The sequence below is a fragment of the Anoplophora glabripennis genome, unplaced genomic scaffold, assembly GCF_000390285.2.
Source record: "Anoplophora glabripennis isolate ALB-LARVAE unplaced genomic scaffold, Agla_2.0 scaffold408, whole genome shotgun sequence".
NCBI lineage: Eukaryota > Metazoa > Arthropoda > Insecta > Coleoptera > Cerambycidae > Anoplophora > Anoplophora glabripennis.
In genome coordinates, this window is record NW_019416514.1 from 1,538 (window position 1) to 9,392 (window position 7,855).

The window sequence follows — 7,855 nt, forward strand, 5'->3', positions numbered from 1 at the left end:
TGCTTCACCATAAACTAAAACAATACTCGTCAACTCCGAGTTGCTATACACGCAAGCCATTTTTGACACTAACTACTAAAAAACTATTATAAACATCGGATTTCAGTATTCGGAGTCGCTGAGGCCACGCGGCTCGCCAGGCGTATTACGAATGACACTAGAGACTACAGTTGTCTAGCTATGTAATGGTTGAAAGCACTACAACTTCAATAATTTTTTTCTCGGAAACTATAAGCTACTTCCAATATAACCGGAAGTGCCACAACGATGGCATTATTTTATTTAAAGTGAACACCCCCGAAAATCCCAAAGCCTAAATGTTCAAAGTTGAAATCGAAGCGCATAAAGAATTATATATATTTTTCCTATGCCATAACTTAGACTCTATAGATCTAGAAAAGATGTTAACATTAATAAAATAACAATACTTTTCGTATGTTCTCAAAAATCCCTATATCCCTACAATATAAATACCTACTTTAATGGGTACCTAAGGCCTACTCCAGATAGATTTACCGAACCGGTTTCAAATTAACATTAAATAAAATTCCCCAACCCTCTTACTTCAGAGACTGTAAAGAGCATATGTTTCTATACCGTGCGCAAGAATTTGCTATGGAAATTCTCCAGCGAACAGACTTCTTTTAGGCCGGTCCTAGAGGAATACATCGTTGGCCTGTAAAGTAGGCACAAAGGTTAATGGAAATAAATTCGCTTTGTGAGCGACAAGCCAATGGCAGCGGCTTTTCCGCTTTGATCCTCAAAAAGGCGAAAATACAGCGAAATTTTTAAATAAGCATAAGGAAAAAGAGTTTCTCCGAATATAGCCGTGTTTGAGTGAATAAACTCTTCTAATGGCTTAACCTTTCGGCAGGACAATTACGTAAATGCCACTAAACGGATAAGAGCTATAAAAAATAGATAAACCTTAATTTTTTTAAATGTGTATCCTTAGCGGTTAGCGTATATGAGAAATAATGTAACAATGGTAACTTTTGCTCCTTAAGAATATTGTAGCAATATCACAGGATATATAAGTGCATATTCAAATTTCTCGATAAACGTGTTGGAAATAAAAGACGAAGACTCCATAATTATTAGTATGTCAAGACGCAGTACTGTCATCTTACAATAGACAAAGAAGGGTACCTGAAAAATTGCACGTCTGTATGGGCCATGCCACAAACATAATTCGGGAGCAAAGGATGTGTGTCCCCATGGTTATACGGACATTTCATTCGTTAGAATTATGTATGGAATGCAATGGTAAAAAGCAATAAGTCACTTTTCCCTATCTTCCCTTAAAACTGAAATTATGACTGAATCATCCTGTATAATATAGGCAGAAATATAGCGTTAAATGGGTCATTATTTTGTTTTGGACAAAAATACTAACACATTTTTTTTCTGCAGAATGGACTGAACTTACACTAGCTTAGCATTGGTAGTATCCGCTATCGTTGGAGATTTGAGTATTAGGATTTACTTTTTACACCTTCAACGAGGAAATTGCATTTGTACGGATAATCCCTTTTAAATTGACTACAACGCAAGTACAGCGAAAACAGTTATTACAGTTGCAAAACTGTGGGATCCATCTATTCATTTGCGTGTTGCTCCTCAGATAAAACACAATCGTGTAGCGCTACAACCGGCAGAAATATTACCTATGTGGGATTTGTTTAATGCAAATTAATAGTTCCGAAGCCCATTGTTTAAAAGTTTGAAATAAAAAACATCAAAGTACGTATAATGGTGTGCATTTATATTTTCAAAATAACGATGCGCGTAAATTCAGTTTTATGGATCTAGTAGTTTCAGAAATAACGTACCTCGTCGAATTTTGATAACACAATGTTTGTTGGAAATTATATTGACATACAATTATTTTACTATAAAAATTTGTCAATGTTTTTGTTTCAAGTTTTATTTGGGATTGTTTTATCAGACCTTATACAAATAAAAATAAAAATACTAACAGAAAAAATGTGTAAAAACATGTAATATGTAAACATCAAACTTATATAAAAAAATATATTTACAACGGCAGTGTCAAAAGCATTTGGATATATCTAGATTCATTATAATTGCTTTTCTATATAAAAAAATATTTGCCCTTTTTACTAAGTTTCTTATTAAGAGCATTATTTTATTAACATTTCTTTACTATACTTTAAAAGTATTAAACTAAGTTAAACAAATTTAAAACATTTTTCAATACCTTTAAAAAAGAGTAAAAAATGCGAAAGCTAATAATATATTTTTAAAAAGAAACGTAGTAAAAAGGACAAATATTTCTTTAGATGTAAAAACAATTATAATAATTAAATTTGGCCGCGCAACAAAGACGCGCGGGTCATCCTTATAAAATAAAGTTAACAATGATTATAAGATTTATGTCATTGTATCATTGTGAAACATGTAAATTGTTTTATGCATCGTTGCCATAGATTCCACAAAATGGATGGGGTCTGTTATAGATCGCATCATCGGGTATGTTTCTACCGTTTTTTCAGCGAATAAAAATAAAACGACCGTTCGACATCTACTGATGTAATATTTGCATACTTAAATAATCTACTTCCAAGCTGGTCCGACATGGTAATTTCCATTCGGGGTTGTATTTATTCCAGTAGTAATGAAATGTTTTATTATTTACTATATTAAATGGTACATGCAATCAGTATGAAGATTAAATCAAATATAAATTGAGTTTTCTGGTTTTCGCCAGTTTTTTATACGTGTGTTGGGCTATGTTTAATACTTATTACTTTATGTTTATTAATATTTATTTTAAACGTTTTTTATACATATACAAGTATATATACAGGGTGTTTTTGAATGGAGTAGCATAAATGATACCAGTGAATCTACATTTCAAAAGAACACGATCTGCAAAAAATCGCCTTAGTAAAATGTTCACCCCTGAAGAGATATGGGCCATCAAAGTTTCCAAAAAAATTATGAAAATTGGCTGTAATTTGAAAACCGAACGAGGTACAAATAACAAATTTTTTACAGGTTGTTTACTAATACAGATGCGAGTTTTCAACTATTTTTCGAAAATTTTAACCCCTCGAAAGGGGTTGAAATAACCACCCCTCAAGCCATTTTTTGCCATAACTTTTATATTTCGTAAAAACTCGATATCCAAAAATACGCATTAGATAAACTGGTTCTTTTAGAAACTTTTACCTCTCTAGCAATTTTCCTTTAAAACTTTTCGTTTATTAATAAAAAAATAAAATGTATTACCATTCACCTCACACCGTATATGATTGCAATCAATCAAAGAAAAACTAAGTGTGCTGCTGTCATGCCAGTTGTCACAATTAACTCTTCTGTAAGTTGTCACTGTTATCAGCTAAATACTTTTTGGGTGTAAATTAACAAGAATTATGCCAAATTTTACTAATGATGAATATGTGGACATGCTACAAGTGTTTTTTTCTACGATCGTGCAAAATTTACTACTTATTGCACTACCTACTGTGCCAAAAGTTTAACTTTTTTTACAGTAGTACAAAAAAAATATTGATTACAAGTTTAATCTAAGCATATCCATAAGTACCTAACGTCTGACATTGACAATTTGCGCAATTAATTTCCAGTTGTCAGTTAAAATTTTAATATTATGTAAAATACTGTTAAATAAAATTTGAAATAAAAACAATCGTAGAAAAAATGTTGCGTGCAACATGTGCAAAAAGCATATTTGTTGCACTTAACATGATTGCAGCTCTCAACTTCGTCTCGAGCTGCAAACTTCATGCATCGTACAACAAATACACACTCTTTACAGTAGTTGCACAAATAACTGTTTGAATGTCGCAGAAACTTTTATTAAATAGAAGTACAATGAAAACGAAACTAAGAAATAATTTATTATCAAAAAGAGAAAAAACAAAAAACTTAGTTAAAGGACATTTTCAAAATAATTGCCATTTCTTTCTAAACACAACCTAACACGTTTATCAAAGTTGTTACGGACTCGAGCAAAAATTATGGGATTGTTGCGAATCTCATCAGCCGCCGCGAATATTCTTTCCTGTAGCTCTTCAACACTGTCAACTGGGGTCGCATAAACAATACTTTTTATATGTCCCCAAAAGAAAAAATCCATGGGCGTTAGATCGGGAGAACGTGCAGGCCAAGAGATAGGTGCCTCATTGCCGCGACCTATCCAACGATTCGGGTAATTTAAATTAAGCCACCGCCTAACTACTACAGTGCTGTGAGCAGGAGCCCCGTCATGCATGTACCACATGGCCTGACGTACATTTAATGGTACTTCCTCCAGAAGTGGTGGTAGATGCTCATTTAAGAACTGCAAATATTCAACAGCACCAAGTCGATGAGGTAAAACAAAAGGGCCGACAAGCACATTTTCTACAATTCCTGCCCAAATGTTTAAACTAAAATTATGTTGAAATGTTGTCATAGATACTTCGTGAGGATTTTCATGAGCCCAGGAATGAAGATTGTGCATATTGGTTAAACCATGTCTTTGAAAAGTTGCTTCATCTGTGAAAAGTATCTTTGAGGCAAAATTCAAATTATTTCTTAGAATATTAAGATACGATTCGCAAAAAACAACTCGCTTATGCATGTCTGGTTCAAGTAGAGCTTGAACTGGCCGGTGGTGAAAAGGATATAATAAATTATCATGGACAATATTCCAAACAACACTATGGGACACATTTAAGTGCATTGCTGTTTTTCTCGTACTAGTCTGACGATTTTCGTCAAACTCTTCAAGTACTGCATCCTCAAGATAAATAGTACGAACAGTAGGTCTTCGGCCGGTACCCTCAATATGCGGCTGTATTTTTCCAGTTTCCCGAAGTCTTCGTTCTACCGCCGAAAAAGTTTGTCTGTGGGGAACTTGACGATTTGGATATCTCTCATTATACGCTCTTGTTGCCGCAGCACAGTTTTTGCGACATTCAAAATACACTTGTAGCATGTCCACATATTCATCATTAGTAAAATTTGGCATAATTCTTGTTAATTTACACCCAAAAAGTATTTAGCTGATAACAGTGACAACTTACAGAAGAGTTAATTGTGACAACTGGCATGACAGCAGCACACTTAGTTTTTCTTTGATTGATTGCAATCATATACGGTGTGAGGTGAATGGTAATACATTTTATTTTTTTATTAATAAACGAAAAGTTTTAAAGGAAAATTGCTAGAGAGGTAAAAGTTTCTAAAAGAACCAGTTTATCTAATGCGTATTTTTGGATATCGAGTTTTTACGAAATATAAAAGTTATGGCAAAAAATGGCTTGAGGGGTGGTTATTTCAACCCCTTTCGAGGGGTTAAAATTTTCGAAAAATAGTTGAAAACTCGCATCTGTATTAGTAAACAACCTGTAAAAAATTTGTTATTTGTACCTCGTTCGGTTTTCAAATTACAGCCAATTTTCATAATTTTTTTGGAAACTTTGATGGCCCATATCTCTTCAGGGGTGAACATTTTACTAAGGCGATTTTTTGCAGATCGTGTTCTTTTGAAATGTAGATTCACTGGTATCATTTATGCTACTCCATTAAAAAACACCCGTATATATACTGAATTACATTATTGTTTATATTTTTTAGTAAAAGAAAGCATTGTTCGTTACTTAACTTTCCCGATGACCACATGCTGTTGAAATAACACTTGTTGAGTGCCGCTTTGTTGGACAAATTTACTACTAATAAAGCTATGATGCTGCATAATTTATTACTCCTTGCTTTTTTAATAATTTTATCAAGCAACTACGCTCGATATAATTACACACAATTATGCATCAAAAGACAACTAAAATCGTAAAAGAAATCGTTCGATTACAGTGAAATGGGCGACTAAACCAACAGCTAGACAGCTCGCGTGGCTGACTGACGGCGCTAATGGCTAACGGACGAATTGTGACATCTAATAAATTTAATTGGTCGTGCAAAAAGATTTTAACACAATAACATGAAATTGTCATGCTTTATTTCTATAGTTTTGATGTTTATATTTTTTTCTGTTAATATTTATAACCATATATGAGAAAGTAAGCTGCCTGATGAAATAATTCCAAGTAAAATGTGGAAACAAGAATATCTTTTTCTAGCAGCTATATTTTACGTGATTACTGTTTGCCAACTTGTAAATGTTCGAAAACTTTTCCTAATTTATGTTTTTATATTGCAAGGAGGAGACTACAGAATATTTATTTTATTATTTATTTAATTCGCTATTGTTCTTTTATATACTTATACTTAATAAAAATATATATTAAAAAAAATCTTACAAAAGGTTCTTATTCTAAATCGATAATATTAAGTAGTTCCTACAAAAAAATGCATTTTTAATGTTTTGGTACAACCCTTTAAACTTACTTTTCACACAAACTAACATAAACACGTAAAACATAAGCTCTAAAACCTGTTAAATATTATCGATTACAGCTTCACAAAGTTATCCTAAAATTGATCGATATTTGGGATAGTCATATTATATAACCCCGTTAATGTTAAATTCCAAAAGAATTAAATAGGAATTTGTTTCATTATTTTTACAACAAGTAGAATCATCTGCTGAATTCTTTTGCTCATAGTTTCTGAACGCCCTGTATATTTGCATAAAAATATGAAATCTGCGACGTACCCAGCCCTCAGGAGCAACCCGAGTTCCTCTTACAACCTTCCTCAATCCTATGGCAACAACCTACGAGGCACACCCTTGCCTGTACTTAGACCCAGGCACCTTATATCGAGATGAAAGTTCCAGACCTCATAACCTTCGTGCCCCCCCGTGTCAGACCGAGGTGGATGTTAATTTGTAACGCATCCCTCTAATTCACCTCAAGGTTGAAGCCGGAATGGCAAATTATCTAGCAAAGACTCATCAAGTGGAATGGGTTCCAGGCGAAAATTTATGGCCCGGTTTACGGCGTTTTGGAAAAGTATAGCGCGATTAATTAGGGCGAAAATGAAGCGCCACGTATAAAAAGCATAAAGCTCTTGTGTAAACTTCCGGGTACCGCCATAGCAGCAACTGAATTAGCTATCTTGGAGCTTAAATTTGAAACATTGTTGTGCATGTCGTACGTTAGGAAATGGCTTGTATTCATATTCACCAATTTAAAAAACCAGGCTTTTAATGTGTAAATGAGTTACGTTGTACAATTAATTAGAGTACAAACAGTTGTAAAGTACGTTCATAGATTTAAGAAAGTGACTACCTGCATCGACCTGAGTTCAGTTACCTTCTACCATAATATTCCATTGTCAAGGGATTATATAGCTTATGCGTTTGTTACTAGGTAGGAATCGTACTTGGAATAAATTTAAAAGTAAAAAGTTTCTCATGGGATAATAGATATGTCAGATTCTTGTAAAAACGAGTCATTTCATAAGTTTGTGTGAGCCGAGTAGAGAATCTCAAGTGAAAAACAGCCGGAGAAGGTACAGTTACAGTACGGAATTGGAAATCGATGAAGGCACTTACCTTAAAATGCTAAAAAATTATCAGAAAAATATATACAACTCTTATCGAGCCCGAAAATTTCGATAAATTGAAAATGTTGAAAAATTTCAGTGGAAACCATGTGAAATATTGTGAATAAACAAGGAAACATTCTGAGACTCTTAAAAATTAGATGAGAAAATGAGAAATGATACAGAAGTTGACTGTGGCAGAATAGTCGAGGAAATAAAGCACTGAACCTCTGAAATCTGTGCAGTAAGATGGATCGTGATGCGGTTTTTTGCATTCGATTCGTTAGAGCGTCCAGAAAGTTTGTGACCCTATGTCATCTTACATCATGCAAGTAAAGTTGCATTAAGCATGTAATTAAATTAAATTAAATTAAATTTT